The sequence below is a fragment of the Panthera tigris genome, chromosome C1 (genome assembly GCF_018350195.1).
Source record: "Panthera tigris isolate Pti1 chromosome C1, P.tigris_Pti1_mat1.1, whole genome shotgun sequence".
Lineage (NCBI taxonomy): Eukaryota > Metazoa > Chordata > Mammalia > Carnivora > Felidae > Panthera > Panthera tigris.
In genome coordinates, this window is record NC_056667.1 from 60,902,306 (window position 1) to 60,925,849 (window position 23,544).

A 23,544-nucleotide genomic window follows, 5' to 3' on the forward strand; every position below is an offset into this window, starting at 1 on the left:
GATCTGCTGAGTTATTGAAGAAGAGGAGTGTTTTTATGCACAAAAGTACAGTGTTTCAGTGTTGGTTTAGAGTATTCATTTGGAAGCAAGCTTACAATTTTAGTGAAATGTTCTCATAGTTCTTAGGTTTTATTGTTGTGCTGAGGTCCAGCATTTTTGTTTTCCTATCTGGTTGTCTTTGCCATTCATTTTTGGCCAACGTATTTGCTCAGAAGAGATTATTCCTGCCTTTACCACCTTTCTCTAGGCTTAAGAAAACAATGGCATTGCTGGGCATCTCTTCCAGTGATAGCCTTGGGAGTGCTATTTTTCAGCAGTAGAGGGAATGAACACAGCCTCAAAGAGTGTATTCACCATCTTTGAATTGTCCTATTCTTGCTGGTTCCCAACCATCCAATTCAGTAGAAATATCATGAATTGATTTTTAAAGCACTTTTCTGTTCTATTAAATGTTCTATTCTATTTTATTTTCTATTCTATTAAAGCACATTTTACTGTATTTTCCATTAAGAGATACATATTTCCTTTTGAGCTTATCTTTTAAAACATCCTTTTAAAAAATCATATCTATTGCCCTATTTTATGCAATGATGAGAAAGTGTCTTTTATACTTTTTGTAAACATACATTTTGTCAGTTAATTTGGTCAGGATATTTTCACGGTGACTATTTTTAAAGCTTATTTATTTTGAGAAAGAGAGAACATGAGCAGAGGAGGAAGAGAGAGAAAGAGAGAGTGAGAGAGAGATAGAATCCCAAGCAGGCTCCCTGCTGTCACTGTGGAGCCCAACATGGGGCTCAATTTCACAACCATGAGACCATGACCTGAGCCAAAATCAAGAGTCAACCTCAACTGACTGAGCCACCCAGGCACCCCTCAGGGTGACTATTTTTATTTTAATCACATAAGATAATGAACTGATACACTATTGCTGTTGCTTTTCTGCTCACTAAGTAGCAACGACAAGTATGTTGATTCCCACAAATAACAAATACCTTTTTTATTTTTACAAATAATATGTGGAAATGGTCTGATGGATGTGATAAAGCACATATAAATAAAATAATAATAAACATTTATTTCCTAATGCTATATTAAAAAATCCATAAACAAAAAGTTATCTCTTCTTAACAACCATAGCACAAAATATTTATCCATGACCCTAAAGTAAAAACAACCAAATAGAAACTAGAATATCCACTTTGGTGATTATCTTTTATTTTTGCTACTGAACTTAAAAATCTAAGTTTTTATTACATGTTAGTTTTATGTTATCATAAACAAATGACTCCAAAAATAGCACAATAATTAGAATTAAAAAGGCAAATATAATAGCACAAATTAAATGGAGAGCTGTATTGTAACTTCAGAGAGGTTGGTATGTTTCACTGGGACAGCTTTATTTTTTAACAGCACTATATTACCATTTGTTCATAAAAGATAATGCAAAGACTGCAAAGAGATATTTACACTGTAAAAAAACTTGATAAACTATTCATATCTACTATATATGAAGGATTCATAAAAAATTATAAATAATATTATTAAAGTAGAAAAAATAAATAGGTATTTGTTGTAAAAGGAAACATTAATAGACAATAAAAATCTTAAAAAGGATTCAATCTTGTAAGAAACACAAAAATAACAGTTATAACTGTGGTAAGATATCCTTCACATTTAGACTGGTAACCTATTTTGGCAAAATCAAGTAAAACCGAAGGAAGGGGGGCACTGCTGATAAGAATATAATTCATTTAAACAACTTTTGAAAACATTTGGCATAATTTGTTACAATGGCATATGCTTTAAGCAGTGATTCCTCTTCCATTCATGTACTGTAGGAAATTTTTGAAATTTGAATTAGCAGACAATATTTAAGAGGCTTTTAATGCTGTTATTCAAAATAAAAAAATCCTACATTCAATCCAAATATCCATCAAAAGGAAATTCGATGGACAAATTGGGATAGTTTCATACAATAAAATAGTCCATGCAAATGAAAAATTAATGAACTATAGTTTCGTGCATCAGCTTGGATGAATTTTGGAAGGTGATAAGTGGAGTTCACAAAAAAAAGTCACAAAATGCTATGCTTATTGTGATATGATCTTGATGAAATTTAGAAACTTCCAATACTGAAAAATACATTAATGATATCCTACATATGAGATTAAAATCTATAAGCAAGCATATGATAAACTAAAAGTTCAGAATAAATTTATCTCTGTGAAGGAGGGAGATGCCTTAAAGAGGTATATATAGTGAGCTAAAACAATATTGGTTTGTACCTTAGGTAGAAAGTTAGAACCAAGTTGGCTTGTGTTCATTATTATGATTCATCATTTACATAAATTACATAAAGTTCATATAAGCCATATGCATGGCTATAAGTCTTATATACTTGTACCTATATATCAAGTATTACATAATAATCATTTATTGTTTTTAAAAAGGGAATATGACAGCTTGCTTTAGCAAATGGCTTGTTTATGTATGTTCTGAACATGGGAAAAAAATTAATCCCGTGTTCAAAATTCACATAACAATTAATCATCATATGAGATATTAAGAAGTGATAGACTTGCACTCACTGAAAGCTTTCAAAGATTGGAAAAGTTTTGTTTTTTCTTGATTATTCTCCATGGACAATCAAGTCATAGAACTTGCCAAGCCCACAAATCCCTTCTTTGAAGTTCCTGTAATATGTGCTTTCAGGCTGTTCCAACGTCATGTGATCTGGCCACCCTGGCACAACTCTGGACCACAGGAGGTGTCAGATTGGAGTGGGGGGGGGTGGGAGGTGTCAAATTATATCTTATACAGAGGCCTATGAGGTGGTCACTAATAGCAGAATTGCCCAAATCAGTCATACCTTCTCTGTATTGGAGTCAATAAATCTCAATAATGGCCAACAAAACTATTACATTTTAGCTACTGACCAAACAACTGAGATCACCCAATTGCTAGAGTTGCTTTGGATCTGTATCAACATATCCAAAGCTATCCTTTTTCCAGTCTCTTAAGTCCCTCCTATATTACTTTTATTTTGTTTCCATAGGGGTGGCTATCCAGACAAGATTGCTCTCTCCTAATATTCATACTCACATTTAGAAGAAATACTTATTATTTGAGATAGAAAGATTCTAAAAAGTGATCTTGCTATAACTGCATCAATATTCACAATAATGCTTCATAATATATATGGACGTATAATCCAGTTTCTTTCTCCAATATATGCATATATGTTGTCCATTTCATGTGTTTTGTGCATGTGTATTTATATATACTTTTAAATATAACACATTATTGTATTTTCTAAAAATTTTATTTAATATTTTACTTCAAAAGTAAACCTATACATGGCAAAAAGTTAAGCATTATATGTAAGATGAAAAGCAAACGTCTTTCATTCTCATCCTCATCTCTGACTCATTCTCCAAATATAACCACAGAGATTCTTATGTTTCCTTCCAAAAATAAATCTCTAAATATATGCACATTCCACAATTAGACTTAAAATTAAAACTTCTACATGGACATTCTTACTATAACATATTGTTTTAGTAACTTTAAACTTTTCTAGGGAATCAATTAAAATGAATAATAAACCAAAATGAATATAGAAGACCTACCATAGCATAATTTAGAGTAAGTCTATACAATGAAATTAAGCATCCCCAAAAAATAAAATTGTTTTTGAAACAGCATATGGATTACTATGTTGTGATTTGATTTAAAAATAACTTAATATTATGAATTTCAGATACATAGAAAAGCTGAAACTAGGCCAGCAGAAAAATTTTTAAAGAAATATAAAATACTTTCTATGATACTACAATGGTAGATATATGTCATTATACATTTATCCACATCCATGGACTATACAATAGTGAGACCTAATATAAACTATGGGCTTTGGATGATAATATCTGTCAATGTAGGTTCATTCGGTTGTAACATATGTACCACTCCAATGGAGGGAGTTGATAATGAGGAAGTCTATGCATGTGTGCAGACAGGGGAACAGGGGACATGCAAGATCCCAGAACTTTGACATAATTCTAGAAGGAGGAGGAGGAAGTGTATGAAAGTTTTAGAATTCCATGCCAGTTCAACTGATTAGAGGCTTAGAAGCAACATACAGTTGATTTGTAGGAACTGAAGACATACCATGTCTATACCTTCCTCTCAATTTTGTTGTGAACCTAAAACTGCTTTTTATTTTTTATTTTTTTTTTAATTTTTTTAATGTTTATTTATTTTTGAGACAGAGAGAGACAGAGCATGAACAGGGGAGGGGCAGAGAGAGAGGGAGACACAGAATCTGAAACAGGCTCCAGGCTCTGAGCAGTCAGCACAGAGCCCGACACGGGGCTCGAACTCACCGACCGTGAGATCATGACCTGGGCCGAAGTCGGACGCTTAATTGACCAAGCCACCCAGGTGCCCCTAAAACTGCTTTTTAGAAATCATCTTTGAAAAAATAGATCGAAAAAATAGGTAAGAATAATTTTTACTTTATATAAAGAGAATTCAGATGCTGACCTTGTAATTACATGAAAATTTCTAAAGCTTAAAAATGATATTTTACCTTCCATAGCAAGATATTTCTCCTACCATCATCTTTTTGCAACACATTACTTTTTTACTGTACAAAGGCAAATGTCTCAAATCTGAGAAAATATCCAAAAATTTAACAATAAAAATGTTTAGCTAATAAAGTTTAATGTTTTTGAGAAAGGCCAAACTAATTCTAATTCTTTCATAAATATAATTGAAATGTAGGCAGACAGCTTTGGATCTAAAATATTATCAGAGAAAACAATTATGGCATTTACAGGTATCATTAAGTGGACTTACAAATTGATTTATCTGTGACATGAGTCTCATTTCAATCCTTAACGAAACCTATATTATATGTGTCTGATTTATCAGTAAATCAGTATATATCAGTATATATATACACACATACATAATTTTATTTTTTCTCTTTTGCTTTACGTTTCTGTTTCTCTTATGTTTTATGAAGCAAATGACCACTGGCCCACTCAGTTATATACTCATTCCCAGCCTAGCAGTATGGTTCATGGTGTACAAGGTTATAAAACAAGATAATACAGTCTTATCACTAAAAGTGTCAGAATGGGAGAATATAAAATCTCATTAGGTATACTGGCAAGTAGCCTCGTATTTATGAATCAAAGTTCTCAATTCCCACTAGAAGTAAGTAAAGGCATCTGTTACCACATTCTGTTCAAGTGAAGACATGTGTTCTGCACAGAATTCCAAAATCAACTGTAGTCTGTAACCCCGTGCTTTGGAAACTAATTTTTCTCTAAAATTTAAGTGTTATAGTATGCATGTTCATGTGATATCATCCATTATTTCAAACAAAGCCTAATTCAGAAGACTTATCTAATGATTTGTATGTTGACCCTCTGTGACTGTGTGCTGGGACTACTCACTTTCACTATGTCATTTATTTAATGGTAAGTATATGAGGTTTTGCTCAGTTTTATAATTTGTAAAATTAGAGAAACAGCCTATTTGATGGTACTGTTTTGTATATATGTATCAACTGCCCCCCATTCAAGCAGGCAATGGAATTGTTGCTTCATTATCTCAGGGAGGTATGTGACACAGAGGGCAGGGGAAGTATTAGCAAATAGTTCATTAGGATTTTTAAGAACCAGGACTTGAAAAACAGAAATGACAGAAAAAAAGGGACCAAGAACAACTCTAAGTAAGAGGAAAACTTTCTCTCAACTGAATAGTAAATGACTTTGCTGGGCTGCAGTTGGAGAGAGAGACCTGTGAGTCCTGGATGACTTCAAGGGGTTGGAATATCCTGAGGAAGTCTCCACACCTCATGGATAACCAGCATTACAAAAGATTTTTCTGCCCTAATTGTTGCATAAAAGTAGTAGGGAGACTCTTGTTCTGAAGAGGCCACGTGATTAGAGACAACAGATTTCTTAGCACTAACCTGTGAGACAGACAACTGATAACCAAAAGCCTGACAGTCTGTACTCTTCCAGAACTTTGACATAATTCTAGAAGGAGGAGATAGAAGTATGTGGATTCAACTGAATGAAGGCTTAGAAGCAACATACTATTGATTTGCAGGAATGGAATATTTGCCATGTTTACTGCATACTTGATACTATAGACAGTGCCTATTATATATTAGCTACTATTATTGTTAATATTAGTAGTAGTATTATCCAAATTTTTAAAAATAAAATAAAAGGAGCTATGGTACTCTGAGAGGAAAACCCAAAGTTCTTAAGTTTCATGTACAGAAAAACATGGAAGAGTCACACCCCAAATCAATGAAAATTGCTTTACCATTGGAATTTCAACACTTTGTTCAACACATAAGCTATCTATAGAAACAAAGAAGACTAATTATGACACACTGCTAACCCAACCTCCCTTCCACATTTCACAGCCTTGAAGCCATAATATTCCTGATCAGCTTTCTATGTTTACTCTGCTTAAGTGGAAATTTAAGATTCCAAATTATCCTGGATCTAACTCTGGGATAGAAAAAAGGGTATTAATGAAAGAATTGGTAAAATCCAAATAAAGTCTGAAGCTTAGTTCATAGTAATACACCAATGTTGGGTACTTAGTTTTGACAAATATACCACAGTAATGTAAAATGTGTACTGTGTTCAGGGTATACAGAAATCCTCTGTATAATCTTTGTGACTTTTCTGTGGATTAAAAATTATTGTAAAATTTAAAGTTTATTTTTTTAAATAAAAATCATTTAATTCCAACAACTCTTTTAAGGACAAAGTACAAGGTAAAGCCTGACATAGATTCCATCATTTAAAGCATTCTAATTTTCTCCTCTTTTTAAACTCCGCCTGAAAATGAATCGAGAAAATCTATAGTCAGCAAATATTTATTGAGTACCTACTCTGTACAGTGAGCTGGAGGATACATTAATGAATACATAGATCATTTACTAGCAGGAGCTATAAATACATACATAAATAATTATGATTCAGAGTTATGTTTGCCATTTTTACTAGAATTTATAGGTGAGAAAATATTTTCTCCAATATAGGATCAAGGGAAGTTTTAAGGATGAAGTATCATTTGAACTGGACCTTGAATGATCACTTGCTTTTGGATGTGTCCTGATTAGAGAAAGGATAAAAAGAAAGAATATAGTACATAAAGTCACTAGGGTATACAGAGTTTAGGGAACACAAAATATAATAGTGGCTATTTTTCCAGTTCTGCATGTCAGGAGCTTGGAAGTAGCTACCCTGTCCTAACAAGTAAAGAAATGCTCAACAGACTGAAAGATCAGCCACTCTTCTTGGATTCATAAGATAGGGAGGATGCAGTGGGAAATGCTGACCCCAAGATTAGAAAGATCTGACAGTTGAATAAAGAATCCCAGTTTACCATAACAGAAATTCACAGGCAGAAATGGCACTGGGAGGGAAAACCCGAACTTGAATTAACGAGTTGCTCAAGACTCAGTGCAGACAACTCTGAGATAAAACAAACAAACCAAAAAGCACATAAAACAACAGCAACAATAACAAAAACAGAGAGATCCAGACAGAAAGGAGTCCCACAATTTTGGGAGATTTACCTCCAAAAGCATAACCAGGTCCCCACAGTAAGTATATGAGAAAAATCCCCTCCTACTGTAGAGAGATGAAGGGGGAAAGGAACCATTTGGAAATGCACCAGAGCACTCTGTTCTCCTTAACAAAGCCTGCCCTCAGGAGAAATTAGCAACCAGAGCCTATCCTATAGGGGTATTATCAGAGTCTAACTAAGAAGAAGGCAGATACTGAACTCCAGCCAGCTCTAACTGTTCACATAGGAGAAAGGAAAAACCCAACTCCAGCCCACTCTAGCCACTTCTATCCCTATCTAAGGGTAGAAGGAAAAAAAAAAAACAACCCTGAAAAAAAAACTCTCATGAAGTTCATGTTCCAGAGGCATAGCTCACTAAAAGACAGAGACCTAATCATAGGAATATAGAACACACATGGGTGTATATAGCAGCTTTATTCACAATTGCCAATACTTAGGAGCAACCAAAATGTCTTTCACTAGGTGAATGGATAAACTCTGGTAATTCAGACAATGGAATACTACTCAGTGCTAAAAATAAATGAGCTATCAAGCTATGAAAAAAAATTGAGTAGCTTTAAATGCATATCACTAAGTGAAAGAAGCCAATCTGAAAAGGCTACATACTCACCTGGGCAGCTCAGTCGATTGAGTGTCCAACTTCGTCTCACATCATGATCTTATAGTTTGTGGGTTTGAGCCCCACATTGGGCTCTGTGCTGACAGCTTGGAGCCTGGAACCCACTTCAGGTTCTGTGTCTGCCTTTCTCTCTGCCCCATCCCTGTTTGCACTCTCTCCTTCTCGCTCTCAAAGATAAATAAATAAACATTAAAAAATTTTTTGAAAAGGCTACATATTGTACAATTCCAACTGTGTATATTCTGAAAAGGCTTATCTGTAAAGACAGTAGAGGTCGATCAATGATTGCCAGAGGATGATGAAGGGTACATGAATACCAGTAGCACAGAGGATTTTTAGGGCTATGAAACTACTCTGTATGATACCATCATAATGGATACGTGTCATTTTACATTTGCCCTGACTCATAAAATGTACAACACCAAGAGTGAACCCTAATGTAATTTATGGACTTTGAGTGGTAATGATGTATCCTGAAGGTTCATCAACTTTAACAAATGAACCACTCTGGTGTTGAATGTTGATAATAAGGATGCCATGCATATGTGTGGGTAGAGGACATATAGGAAACCTCTGTACTTTCCCCTCAATTTTATTGTGAACCTTAAACGCTCTTAATTTTTTAAAAATATTTAATAGAATATAACTTTTTATTAGTGGAAACTAAAGGTAGGCTAGTTCTGGCATTTTGAAGAGCACACTGAAGATCAGTTTATTGTTTTGCTCAATTTTTCAGGATGTTGACTTAGGAAGTAATTTGCCAAGGAACTAATTACAAAATACTGCATTCTTCTAGAAACAGTGTCTTGTTTTAATATGAAATCAGAGAAGACTCCAATAAATTTCTCACTTAGTAGGATGAATTAGAACCTCTCAGGAGACAGCTCCCTGGGTATATAGCAAGGCAGCAGCTGGGAAATTTCAGGGTGAAAGCAGAACAGTTCATCAAAAGTAAATGTTGACATATACCAGACAGTGACATGGGAAAGTAGTTATTCCAAGGGACAGAAGGTAATAGATTTCCCTACAGGAAAACAGGGTGAGGATATGGAAATCAGGACAGGAATTGTGTGCAAAAGCATATAGTCACCATAAGGAAAACTAATAACTGAGTCCATGCTATTGTGCTCATATTTGAGACAGGACTCCAAATTTACAAAGAAAATGGATTGATGGGATAGTAATTAGCCTTTGTCTAGAGAGGATGAAGTAGAAACTGATATCATAAGTAGAAACAGACTCCAAAATCCCTTTCATATCCATAGACCACTCTATTCCCCCTGTCAGCATTAAAGCCTCTAATCCACCCTGTGACTGTTTCAGAAATCCATGGGATGGCAGGAGACACAATGCTATTGAGAAGGGCTGTTGAAGAACGAGAAACACTCTACTGAAGACAAAGCTTTAATAGACATTACATACCAAGTACCAAGGAAAATAGAGTCTTGGACTGAGAGATGGTGGATGGTACCAAAAAGTAAAACCAACCCCAAGGATAGCCCAAAATATACATGTTAAATCTGTTTACAGACTGTTTGCAGTCTATTTACACAACAATGCCTGTGCATATCAGGAAGTATACTAGATGCAGGAGAATTAGGTGTTCAGATTCCATTTTTTGTACTTCTTTTCCCACACTGGACAAGTTAAATTTTTCCCAAGGTATGTACAACCTAGGTTAAATGTATCTTCTTCTCCAATAAACTGATGGTTCAAATGGAAAGGCCATGATAAATCATTGAACTCTAGTCTGGTTCTGAGTCACATTAAATCCTATGACCCATGGGGGTGGCCACACATGCAAGAATTGCTGCCTCTGGAACAGTTAACAACATAGAGACAGGGTATTAGGAGTATCTCAGGTTGCATTTACCAACAACATGTTATAAGACAGACGCTGACAACTTAAGAGTAATGCAGAACACAAGTTTTCCAAATTGGAGAACATGGTTCTGTTTTTCAGACTTTTTCTAATATGACAAAACAATAATGCCTAGAGAATCTAACATAGAAAATAAAATATGCTATAGTTTATTTAGCATGACTGACCATATCAATGATATCTCCATGCCTTAAATCTGGCAGAATTATTCATATGCGAAAGACTTTATAGGTAATGCCTATGCTCATACAATTGTACTTCCTGTGTAAAGTTAATGGAGCTCGGATCTATTGAACCCAAAAGGAAGCTAGAAATGTTAACTGGTAATAATGTACCTAATAATATGCTTGCTGTTTTACATAAATTTATGCTCAGAAAATAGTAGCAAAATTACATATACCTTACAATAAGTTAGTGAATGCTAGCATATTTTAACTTAGATTCTCTATTAGAGATTGAGATAAATATGCTTATTGGCAAGTTATATTTATTTTCCAACAATTTCCCTAGAACTAAAGTCATACAAATAAGAAAAAGAGGAATGTTGATGAAACTATATTTTAAATGCGTATATTATAAGGATATAAAATATACAATAGTTTTCCAAGCAGGATGTGATTTAATCATCTCTTTAAAAGTCACCTTTTGTCTTCTTATAAATTGAATGTCCTCTCCTGACATTTTAATACACTCATACCTCTAGTCTCTTTGAATATTCTGCCTTCATTTCTTGGTCAGGTGTTCCCATCTTCAAAGCACTTATTCCATCATCATTAAATATGGAATTAAAAGAGGTTTTGGTTACTTTGATAATATTCAAACTGATCATTTCCAGTGAAATACACCTTAAAGTTTATAAGCGAGTCAGTAAATTAAAATAAATGACAAGACAAAGTTGAGATGATTAACATTTCTGCCTTAATTTTCCAGAAATCAACAAAATAAATTATTTTGATGAAGACATAAATAACTTGAATCACTTAGGTGTGGCCTAAAATTATATAAACAATGTGATTATTGTTTCTTAGGAAAAAAATAACTGATGTTTTTCTGCATGAACTATAATAAGGAAAAGTTGGTATTTTTCATTTGACATAGCAAAGGATACTTTAGCAGGACTGTATACATTTTTTCAGCTTGATTTTTGTGACAACCTATTAAATGGCCTGAGAATTTGTGAGGACCTTTTAACGTTATCTTCTTAGAAAAGATCTTTCTGGGAAGTAACCAAAGATAAAGCTTTCCATTTAGAGGAAATAGATTCTGTCATTACAATGCCATTCTAAATTAACTCAGTATACAATTTCAAAATAAAATATTTAAGAGGTTAAAAAGTAATACTTTACTTCATATATGTTTTACATGCTAAGAGATATATGCATTTTAAATGCTGCTATTTCAAATGAAAGTTTACATCAGATATAAAAGGAATCTCCCAAGAAGCATAAGAAATGTGAGGCAGACTATAAGGACTATGAACCAGGATACTCCCTTAAACTAGGAATAGGATCTTAGAGGTTTAGTTCAGAAAGTATCCATTCTGCATTCCTATTTCTCCATCATTTTACAGTCTGACTTCTTCCCTCCCAAAGGAAAAAAAAATAATGATTGAATTTTAATTTTTAATTTCTTAGAGCTGATTCTCATTAGTTATGGGACTTGATGCTGTGATTTCAAATGTAAGGATAAGGGTATCTGTCCTGAAAAGACTACAGACTAATAAAGGAAGCTGAGACTTACAATTAGTTACAAGTCACTGTCATTTCTGGTGAACCAAATAAAATTTCCAAGATACTGCTTAATCTATAAGTATTACAAATTTGTATGATTCTACTTAAGATCATACCGAAATAGAATGATTAAAATGTCACAGGATAATAGAAGGAGAAGTAAAACAAACCAAACAAAACAGTTTTGGGCCCCCAAAATAATGTGAACATTTAGAGTAATAAAATTACAAATTAAACTATGAAAAATCTTAGAATTTTGAGGGATGGAAAGAAACTTAAATATGTTTTATAAGTTTAATAGAACATTTAAATAGCAACATTCTGGTAGTTTGAAATATTAATCTAGAAATTCTAGGGTATTCCTTAAATACATACACATATAAACGTGTATGTGTTTGCATGCATTAATTTGAACTCTTTTTTTCCCTTTAAAACCTTGTACCATATCCATTTAGAGATGCCAGTTTGGTGTTACTTAATCAGAATAAACTTGCTAATGACTATTAAAGATAAATTTAATAATATTTAAATTGTTTTTAAAATTTTAGTCCTTTTAAAAAAAAATGGATTCTAGCTCATTGAGGAAAATCCTCCTTAAAATATACCTCCACTACTGACATGAGAAGTGGTTACACAATTAATTAATTTTAACCAAGTTATAATGAGTAATGTTTATTGAAAAAAATTTTTTAATACTCGAAACTTTTTCTTCATCTGTCTGTCAACTCAAAAAAATGTAAGTAAAAGTAATTACTATGCAGGTCAAAGTGTATTATTTTTAATATATGAAATATAGTACTTAATTCTCAACATATAGGAATTTTCTAGTTATCATTTTCTTATTTATTTCTGATATAGAACATATTTTGTCTGAATATAATCTTTTGAAATGTGGTAAGATTTGTTTGAAGGCCTTTCATATGGTCATTTAAAAATGACCATGTTTGCTTTAATAGATTATGTATTCCACAGATGTTGGGTAGATGCTCTATAAATATTCACTAGATCAAGTGTGTTAATTATGTTCTTCAAGTTTTCCATATCTTTGCTTTTTAATCTGTTGTTTAATCAACTACTAAAAGAGATGTTTGAAAAAAGCTCATACTATGTGGATTTGTCTATGCCATTTGAATTTGTCAGTTTTTGTCTACGTATTTTGAAATTTATTTATTTATTTTTTAACGTTTATTTATTTTTGAGACAGAGAGAGACAGAGCGTGAACAGGGGAGGGGCAGAGAGAGAGCGAGACACAGAATTGGAAGCAGGCTCCAGGCTCTGAGCCATCAGCCTAGAGCCTGACGCGGGGCTCGAACTCACGGACCGCGAGATCGTGACCTGAGCCGAAGTCGGACGCTCAACCGACTGAGCCACCCAGGCACCCCTACGTATTTTGAAATTTAGAATAAGTATATTTTCCTGGTGAATTGAACCCATTATCCTCATGATATAATCTGATTTCAATTAAATAATACCCTTTTCCTTAAAGTCTTCTTTATCTAATATAATACCCACCTTTCCCTTAGTTTTTGTATGGTGTATATTTCTTGATTCTCTACTTTCCACACCACAGAATGATTATGTTTTTAATGTGTATCTTATATTAAAAATTGTGTGTTTTAAAGGCCTGACAATCTTTTACTTCAACGGAAATAGTTTCCCCGCCTACGTGGAATGTAACAATGGTCTATTTGAGTTTAAATAAACATCTGACCATGTATTTACTCTATATCCCATCTGTTCATACTCTTTTTCTTTTTTCTACTTCCTAATTTATTAAAGAATGTTTCAATAATCATTTTCTTTTCCTCTATTAGATCTTTTTGTGATTGCTGTAGAAATTAAAACATGTCTCTTTTACCTCTAAAAAGTCAGAATTGACTGGTAGCTCTTTTTTCCTCCTCCCTGACTATGCAAGGAACATGTATCTCTTTACCTTAATTTACTTCCTTTCCAAACTATGCTCTTTCATTGTTATGTATTTTATTTCTCTACATGCATTAAACCTTGCAAGATACTGTAGCTATTGTTGCACACAGTCAATATTCATTCAGTTTAACCCACATATTTATCATTTTTATTGTTTTCCTTTTTTCTTTCTTTCTTGTTTCCTAAGCTTTCCACTGGGGTCTATTTCCTTCTGATTGAAAACACATATTGGGTGTGTATTGAGGGTGTGCTGTGATAAACTCTCAGTTTTGTTACTCAAGAACTGTCTTCATTTTACCTTCATTCTTGATGGGTATCTTTGCTGGTTGTGGACCTTTAAGTTTATATTTATTCATTTGCGGTGTGTAAAGGATAATTTTCCACTAGCTTCTGGTTTTATTGTTGATGTTCAATAATCAGTCTGTTGTTCTTCTTTTTCTAACTGCATTTTATATTTTTGGTATTCTGAACTTTCACTATTACATGGATGGATGTGGATTTCATTGTACTTTCTCTGCTAGGAATTTCTTGGTCTTCTTATTTCTATAATCAATTCTGGGACTTTCTCAATCATACCTTTGCTTATTGCTTTTTCTTCATATTTCCTTCCTTCTTAGCTAAAACTCAAATCAGACTTATGCTTGATCTTGTTTGTCGTGAGATCCTCTCTTCTGTATGTGACATCTTTATCTATGTCTGTTATTCATTGCAGATAGTTTTTTTCTGACACCAAGGCACTAGGCTCATCTTGTTTTGTTTGAGTTTCCTGCCCCAGGAATCTAGAATCGTCTTTTTCTTTAAGGATCTCCAGTTTCTCTTAATAGAGAATTGTATTTAGGGACAAGATCTGGACAGTATGTATAATTGTATCAAATAGTGATTAAGATAATTTTTATTTGAAATGGCCATATGTCATTAACAGCTACCATATTAGACAATGTAGTGCTAGATAATTATTCCTATAGTGTTCCTTAGTTAAAAAAGATTATGATTCCCAAATCCTATCACTACTAGTAACTGCAGCCCTCCATATATCAATGTTATACATCATCAACTGGCCCTCATCTCTTTTTCCCCAGGTAATTCCTTCTAGTACTATGACTTCAACTATCCTTTATCACTTTGAATATCTATTAATCTTAACAATTTTTCACTGTATTCATCTTATGTTTCACGGCCAGTGAGTGATCATAATCACTCCCTTGAGTCTTTTGTCCCTCTCTCCATTATACTATGAACACTTTATCCACCTCTCTGAAGTCGAATGTAGAAGGGGAAAGATATTACCACAATGGCCAGTCTCACATTGAATACATGACCACAAACCACAGTGCTGCCTGGAAAACATTACACCGATTGCTACTCCATTTACTCTATCATTCTGTTAAATAATGATTTACAACCTTTTCTCTTCTCTAATACTTCCTCTTCCATTTTCATTCCCAGGTAAGGACCTTGTTTCTAATTTCACTAAGAAATTTAAGCAATAAGAAGTTCTGCAGATACAAACTACCACATCGCCCACCTAGCGGCCTCTTCACATGTTTACTCTACCTCCTCAGCTGAGGCCAAGGACCAGACTCATATGAAAAGCCAATCCTTCTATTTTTGTCCCATCATCTGTCACTTCTCATAATTTCTCTCCTACATGCATGAGAGAGATGGTAGATAAAGGGAAATACTTAGCAAGACGGAGGCAGAGGCTGCTCATCCTTAGAGAAGAAACGATCCCCCAATACTAAAAAGAAAATGTGTTTTTTGAGGGTTAGAATAAAGTTTACCATAGTCATTCCACAGAGAACTTTGAAGATGTCATGTAACTTCAGAGAGAAATTCCTGAGTAGTGTCTATACCAGGGCTCCAGTTACTCAAGAATATCCTTATCTAAAATCGGCATGAACATTTTGAGGTTTTCTCCTTCAAATGTATTGTATGGTTTTAGAAAAAAGAACATCTCAGAAATAACAAGGAACTGAAAATTAGTAGGTTTTCTCCCATTTTCTAGTTATCTTCTAAATCTTTTGGATTCTTGCACAAACTTCAGTAGAATGAAGGACCACCCCAAATCCCAATTTGACATTCTCACCTCCTTTACAGGTAGACTTTCATGGTCAAATTTAATCTGATTTAGAAAAAAAATTAAACCAATGTGACATTTGTTGAACTCAGGTGTAGTGATTGAAAATTTATATTATACATGGTATATGGGACAATTTCCAGGATTGTTGAAAATTTTCGCACACCACATGATGACATCTCAGACAGAATAAAAACCCTAGAATCAGAGCTAACTGATTTAAAACAGCAGCTGTGACCTGACAGATATCTATTATGTAAAAAGTGAGTTGAACCCACAAAAATCACTGGTGATTTGATGAATATAAGTAGACTGTAAAGAGTGTGAGTTTGCAAAAATATGTCAAAATGCTTTAAAATCCTTGAGAAGACACAGAAAAACAACAGAAAAAAATTAAAAAGGAAAAGACTGTGAAAGCTTCCTTGTTAGAGTTTTTTTGACAATATTAATTTCTGTGCAATTCTCTATAATGCAAAGAGGGTAAAAATGATTTCCTCTCATAGTTCAAACTATAGATCTAAACAACATTAATCTTTTCCTAGCTTTACCAGGCGACCACACAGTACTTAGTCTTGATTCATTCCAACGAAAAGATCACTGCTGTTTCCCTAATTCTGCACGTAACACCAAGTTTTGAATAAATAGTAGGGAAGGTTGTTTTGCCTATTGAAAAAAAAAGTCACTGATTACTTAAAAATAGGCATGCATTACGGTGCCTGGGTGGCTCAGTCGGTTAAGCGTCCAGCTTCGACTCAGGTCATGATCTAGCAGGTCCTGAGTTTGAGCCCCGCATCGGGCTCTGTGTTGACAAGAGTGGAGCCAGGAACCTGCTTTGGATTCTGTACCTCCCTCTCTCTCTGCCCCTCCCCTGCTCAAGCTCACTGGCTCTCGCGCTCTATCTCTCTCTAAAATAAACAAACATTAAAAAACATAGGCATGTATTTTAGGAATGAAATGGCTGCCATAGCCTAAGAGTAAACTAAATGTTAATACAATGGCATTGCTGCAGCAATGGTGGCTCTCTGTGGCTAGGGAATAGTGACAACTGATGGAATATCTAATTTTCCCAGACTTTGTGGCTATTCATACTCACAGAGCTAACAGTAAGTACTTCATTGACTCTAGTTGAACAGCTGAGTATATTGAAATAGGTTCCAAAATTTTCTAAAAAGTATCTGTTATACTTCAAGTCACGTATTTCATTCATGGTACTGCCCCTGGAAACTTAAGCCTCAGAAAATGTATACCTCTGTTGCATTAAGACAAATATGTGATCAGGACAAGCTGAACGGCATGCTCTGCCTCTAGCTCAATCAGGCTGCACTTCCTCTTGCTCCCAACTTCTCCCACATGCTAAAACTGTTTTTTTTTTTTTTAAAGTAGGAGGAGGGAGAACAAAGAAGAGGAAGAAGTGATGGTCCTAACGAGGTCAATCATATACACATAGATCAATTTCAGTGGAACCAGCCTAAGCCTTGCCACCTGAAGTCTTATTAAACAGTTCGAAATCATAACCACTTGTCAAGCATTTGAGAGACCATGTGAGACCACCTTCCTATAAACCTCCTAAAACTCTGCTGCTCAAAGTGTCATCCCGTGGTCAGCAGCATTAGCATTGCTGGGATATTGCTAGAAATGCAGAATCTAGAAGAATGTTCCAGAGGTACTAAATCACAATGTGAATATTAATAAGATCTTTAGTTAATTCACATGTACATTAGAGTTTGAGAAGCAATCCCCTAAAATCTGCCTTTCAGAGGCAAGAGAACCTTCATACCATCCTAAATATTGAAGTCCTTCAATCATCTATGGAACTGAGTGCTTGGTGCTCAAGTGACTTGGAATAAGAGAATAAGTTACATAGAACACCACCTAATGCAATGAGGGAATGTCAACATTTGCCAGGGTACAACTAGGCTATGCCACGGCAATAGACAAATTCGGAAATGTCAATGGCTTAATATAATTGAAGTTCCGTTTTTGGATTTTTGTTCTTTCTCACACATGCTGCAACTCAATATATGTCTGATGGTCTTCCTGCACTTCATGGAGTTGTCATGTGGAATAGGTGGTCTCCAAGGTCACTGTGGCAGGAAAAGAGCAAGATGAAAGTAGTTCATCAACTCTTCATTGTCCTAGTCTAGAAATGACCGGTTTAGAATCCATTGCCCAGAACTGATTAAAGAGTATAGCACATGAATATTTAGTGAGTTTTGCCAATCTCTCCCTATGTGTTCTCATAATTATCATTTTTAGATTTTGGTTCACACTTTTATAATCTATTGCAGCTCAGTTTCATTAGACACCACATGTTTGTGGTGTTCTGTTTATTCTTCCTCTCAATGGCTATTGAATCCCTGTTAGAATATGTTATTGTCACTTATCTACTTATTGGATTTCAGGTCCCACTTCTGGGTACCTTAAGTAAGGGATCGCCAATGAAACATAAACGTGCAAATAGTCTCAACTCTTGTGAGCTGGCAGATATAAGGCATCAAGGCACCAGTCCTTAGTTGTTACCGGGCAGAAATATCTCAGTTCCTCTTAGGCCCTTTGCCTCAAAGGAAACCTGAATTCAGCCCATATTTCAGCCTTTCCTTAATTCTTTATGTGCCACAGGAACTAGGAACACAAATACATTAATGTGAATCCCTCACCACCACTCCAGAGAATTTGAGATCTCCGTAGATGAAGCTACCTGCTGAATCTTCTAATGTTGATTCTCAGGGTTCTTGGATGCTATCCTCTCAGGCTCTTCTCCCATGGGGAAAAACCTGAGCCTGCTCTTTCTACCAGCAATGACACAGAGACTGGCCTCACTAGCACTGCCCACCCTTAATACTTGCTGCCAGCTGCCCAGCAACATAAAAGTACTCTAGAATACAGGGGATCCAGGAGTCATCTAAAAAGAATTGTCCAACATCTGTCCTTGTGGCAGACTAAGAGGCATATACAACTTTAAATTGTGTATAAAATCTCAAAAATAGTTACAATGTCATTATATTCACTCAGTGTTACATCTGAATTTTTAAAAATACATAGAAAATGAACAAAATTTGTTTATATTTCAATGACAACTATTAAATATGCTTAATTTGCATATATTATACTGTGTAAAGATCATTGAAGCTACAACCTGAAAAATGAGAGAATAGGAAAGAAATCTTGGAAGTGGCTCAAACTAACAAAAATGCCTTTGCAGAAAGCAGTGAGGCCAACAGTCAAGCATTTCATTCATTAATTGCTTCATCATAGATTATTCTTCATTCTATATTAAATAACTACTTATAAATCTCCTGCTTTTCTCCCCATGCAATCTTAATCCCTGAGAAGGTGATGATGAATATTATAATCATCTTACTATATTATACAACAGTAAGATGACTTATTCTGAGAAGAAATACAAAATGAGGTTTAAGTCAGGAAAGATAGAGCACCATTTCCGAGTTTGGTGAATGCCAGGTTGAAAGGTTTAACTATGATTTGAACTCTTAATTGGTGTTTATTAGATCATTTTCATTTGATTATCTATATGAATGACAGTGGAGAATTAAGGGGGGGCATTGATAAAGAAGGGTATGAGGAGATTAAAACCAAAAAGGAAAAAATGAGTCCATTTTTTATGTGTGTAACTGCAGAGGATGTTATAAAAATGAGAGAACAAAATCCTAAACATGAAAAAATATAATGAACTCTTAATAGTGATTTCAGATAAAAATATATTCCTAAAGTTACATCTTTCTAGAACTGTTATAAACAGGCAAATAAATAAATCATCTCATGTTTAACAAATAAGTATCTTTCAAAATACAGATTTTATTTTTAACTTGGCAAAGCAGTTTTGCAGCTGTCAATGAATAACTCAGGACAAGCCTCAGCAACAAAAGAGCCATTACTCAGAAAAGAGAAATTCCAGAAGAATAATAGAAGGCTTACTATGGAAAAATAATAATTTCACTGCATTTGAATACATATTTAGATTTCTCAGCTGCATCTTTTGTCTGTATAAATGAAATGACTGGTTGGAAGATTCCCATAAAGAGTTTATATAGGCAAATAAATAAATAAATAAATAAGAACACGTTTACCGCTGTTCTTAATGAGAAAAGGAAGTCCACAAGATCAACTATCTTTTCTAATCATCTATTTTTATATGTTTACTTATTTTGGGGAGACAGAGAGAGACAGAGAATGAGGAGGGGAGGAATAGAGAGATGGGGGAGACACACGATCCGAAGCAGGCTCCAGGCTCTGAACTGTCAGCACAGAGCCTGACACGGGGCTTGAACTCACGAACTGTGAGATCATGACCTGAGCCAAAGTCAGACGCTTAACCAACTGAGCCACCCAGGCACCCCTCTTTTGTAATCATCTAAAATCTATGGCAAGTGATACTTTCCAATATTGTACTCACATCTGATCCTTATAATTTGTTAAGTTGCAAAAATCTTTGGGGAGTTTAACCATATTTTTCCCCTTTATTCTAGGAAAGACTCTACAGCAAAGTTGTTAATGTCATAGACTCTGCACCCAGGTTGCCTGGGTTCAAATTCTAGTGCCATTGTTACTACCTTTATGATCTAGTTCTCTGTGCCTCAGTTTGTCATCTATAAAACGGGGATGTTACTCATAGTCCACAGGTCTTGTTGCAAAAGAAATATAAATATACTAAGCATAGTGCCCGGCAGTGTTAGACATTACTACAACTGACCAGTTCATACATGGTCCTACTCTGAAGAGATTACTGATGATCATTAAAATGATAATAACTGAAGACAGAAATTTAAATGTAAAAGAGACAAAGAGAAGGGGAGATGGTGCAAAGACAGAAAATGTCAAAAAGAGAAGGGAATATGAAAGTGGACTTTATGTATATGTGGGTGGAATAAGGAAAACAGAGAAAGGAGATAATGTCCTTCCTAGGAAAGAAAAAAATGATGGTAACCTCAATATATATCACACTCATCCTATTCTCCAGTTCTTTCCATGAGAATTTATACAGGCAGATCATGAGTACCTAGCGCTTTAGATACAAAACTCTAATGAAGCCAAAATTCAATACAGTTATTGAACTAAATGTATAATACAATTAATGGTGTGAGTGACAGCTAATACTCAAAGTATAAGATAAATCATTCCTTTCCCCAGCAGTCAGGTGGGCTATTTAATCATGATTACTAGACATAGGATTTGCCAACAATCAATATAAAGGAAAGCTATTGTTTCTGAGCTGTGTCACACATCTTGAAGGATTGTTCATTTATTTTCTTCGTTCATCCTATTCGAGTAGTGGTTAGAAATCAATCCATGCCATAAAAGTCCACAGGGGGAAAGTGGATCATGAGGTTCTATAGCTAGAGGTCATCAGTGACAGCCAAGGCATCCAAAGAAAAATCATAGAGATACTACTGAAAGTTGGAAGAAGAAATTCAGATAAATTTGACGATTTCACTTTTAAGCTTTCAGTGTGATAAGTCTGCTCTAGATATTTTTGCTAATACTGAGATTTATCAACAATGGCAAAAAATGATTAGAAGCTTCAGTTCATGATCTCTTAATTCCTTTGACCAAGTTCAAGTATTAATCAATAATTCAGGGTAATTCTAAATTAAGTCCTGCGTGACTTTTCAATGTTTTAAGGGGAGTAATGTCTATTTACTACCTCAATCTCTGTGATTTCTAGTTCTCAAAGAAAGAAAAAGCATTCAAGTATCCATCCTTCTTAATATTAGCATAAATCTTGTTCTTCAGGGAAACCTTATCTCCTGGTTCATTGTAAAAAAAAAACAAATACACCTAAATACATAGCGCAGATATATGCAAACTTTCAAAACTGCAAAAAGAACAAAATTGAATAACAATAGTGTAAGTGATCTTAGAGCTATTGCTAGAATCACCAGCAGAGCCACTGACATAAAGATCAGGCTGATTTAAACCAGTGAACACTTGAAGAAGAGAACATCAACAAGGTGCTTCAAATGGTAATGCTTTGAGTTTGAAAGCATAAAAAGTGGCTCTTAGAAAAAATGATGACACTCTGGTATATTTTGTAAAATTGATCCTTTTTATGATGTTGCTGCAAAAGTCAAAGTTGCATTTAAGATATCAGGTGATGCTATCATATTATTTTGTCCAAATGTTTACAAAATATTCAGCAATTCTATATTTAAGGATTAATCATTACCTTTAATTGTAGCCCAAATTTTGCTATATCATTAGTTTTATTTGCCAGGATAAAGCTTCAATCACAGCCCCACCGCAGCATCCCTATGAATTTTTGGCCTTATTTTAGGAGATGCAGTTCTGTCTATTATTTTACGCTAAGTGTCTTTATGTGTGTGTATGTATGTTTTGTATATATATTTAGCATAAATATATATGTTTAATAACAATATATAATGTATATCTATAAAGCCATTCTGGTGATAGTCCTGACTTCACTCCCTGATAACTTGTTACATTTAATTCTGAACACAAGAGGATTTTTCTGCAAGATGCTAAAGGGATTCAAAAATTCAGCCAACTAGAGATTATTTAGTCTTCACCTTTCCAGACAGTACAGTAATAATTTGAAATAGGAAAACAAAAAGAAAGCCCATGCATAAAATATCAGAACAAAGAACTGTCCTGTATTAAAGAAATGTGTGTTTCTAAAACATGATTTTCTTCCCTAAGTCTCCTAATGTATGATGAATGCCAAGAACGAATAAAAGTACCTTTATTACCTGATATGCCAAAGATAACGTGAATTTGGGAGTTACCAGAGAAAGTAGAGCAATTCTTGAGGTCTAGAGTATTAACTTTAGAGCTTTTAAACAGTAACTATTCAAGCATATTTGTGGAAATTACATACATATGGGGGCCTAAATCCATATTACTCATGCTCAAGTGTGAGTCCAAGACTACTGAGTCTTTCTGGGTGAGCACCTATGTCTAGAATAAAGTGTTTTAATAATAGTCCACTTTCCACTTATGTTCTAGCATTTTTTTTGTATCTAGAACTTCTTGCTTTTGATCTCAAATAACAATACATACTATGAAATTTGTTTTAAAAAATCTGTTATTTTGATATTATTTAAAGTTGCTCCCCTGTGCATCAACATCTCATTTTTTTTTTTTCTTAGAAGAGCCTCCTCATGTTAGTATCCCATGTTTGGACAGTGAATGCAGAGTACTGCTATATTTGTGAGCCCATGTTTCCATCTAACACTGTTGTCCAGCAGCAACAAAGATAAAATGGCCAGAAAGGTGCTCAAAACATCTAACAGCTTAAGGCCATACAGTCAACGATGCCACCTTTCTAGAGAATTTCCTTTTCGTCTTCAGGCTTGGCTTAAATGCCTTAATAATTTATTACAACTCTCAAAGAGATTGAGAGTTAATAAACGCTTAAGATGGCCTGACCAGACTGTGCTAAGCACTTTGCAAACTATGCAGTTACAGGAGAGAAACAAATAGACAATTGACCTCGGTAAGTTGTAAGGCAAGATGATTAATAGAAAATAAATTATATCCATGCTTTCTGCCCACTGTAAGAATTAGTTTCAATGCAGACCTAGTAATTTGATATAGTTTTCTTTCTAAAAATAGCAGCAGGGGCAAAAAATAAAGAATAAAAGAAAACAGAACACAGAGACAGGGACAGATAGACATAAAAATGAAAAGAGAACTCCATTAGGT